This window comes from Octopus bimaculoides, chromosome 2, assembly GCF_001194135.2.
Source record: "Octopus bimaculoides isolate UCB-OBI-ISO-001 chromosome 2, ASM119413v2, whole genome shotgun sequence".
Lineage (NCBI taxonomy): Eukaryota > Metazoa > Mollusca > Cephalopoda > Octopoda > Octopodidae > Octopus > Octopus bimaculoides.
In genome coordinates, this window is record NC_068982.1 from 174357568 (window position 1) to 174358542 (window position 975).

The window sequence follows — 975 nt, forward strand, 5'->3', positions numbered from 1 at the left end:
GTGTGTGTGTGTGTGTGTGTGTGTTAAAATCATGACTATATATTTGCTTTCCTCTCTTGATGAAGCTGGCTTACACAGCTTCTGCAGCAGTATGACTTGATAATGAAACAAATTCAGATGTGGATGTGATGTATCTCGATTTTGCAAAGGCTTTTGATAAAGTTGGTCACAGGGTATATCAAAAGCTACGAGGATTCAGCACAGTTGGTAAACTGGGAGGTAAGTTACATGACTTCTTACAAAACTGAAGCCAGGCTGTAGCAGTTAATAGCGCCCTCGGGAGACATTAATAGCGAGTAGAGTACTTCAGGAAACTGTCTCAGAGCCGCTGTTGTTCGTGGAGGATCTCTTGAACACGCTATCAGTTACACAGCCAGCCACACTTACTAGCTATGTTGATGACACAAAAGTAGTACGAGCAGTCAAGGACCCTCTAGATGCTAATCTTCTCCGGAAAGATCTAGATGCTGTATAATTAGAGTGAAGAAAACAGCATGTAATTTAATGTAGGAAAATTCCAAACCCTCCGCTTTTAGCCAGCTTGCGCTAACGCACTGCAACAAGTATACTTTGGACCAAAAACGCGTGACAATCCTAGAGCATATATAGTTCGTGGCATGACAATTGATAAGAATAATGATACCTCGTTTCATGCACATATCACCAAGAAGGCAGCAATGTACATGCGAATGGCCGGATGGATTCTGAGAATCTTCAGAACAACGGACCAGGAAACTATATTATTCCTATGGAGGACATTTGTCTTCAGCCGTCTGGACTACTGCTCTTAACTATGGTCACCCCACAGTGACAAATTAATAGTGGAACTCGAGGTTGTTCAGCAGTGCTACACCAAAATGATTGCGTCAATGAAATACTTGAACTGGTGTAAGAGAATTACGACTCTGCTCCCTTGAGTGTAGACGAGATATGCGGTTATATATATATATATATATATATATATATTAAATATAT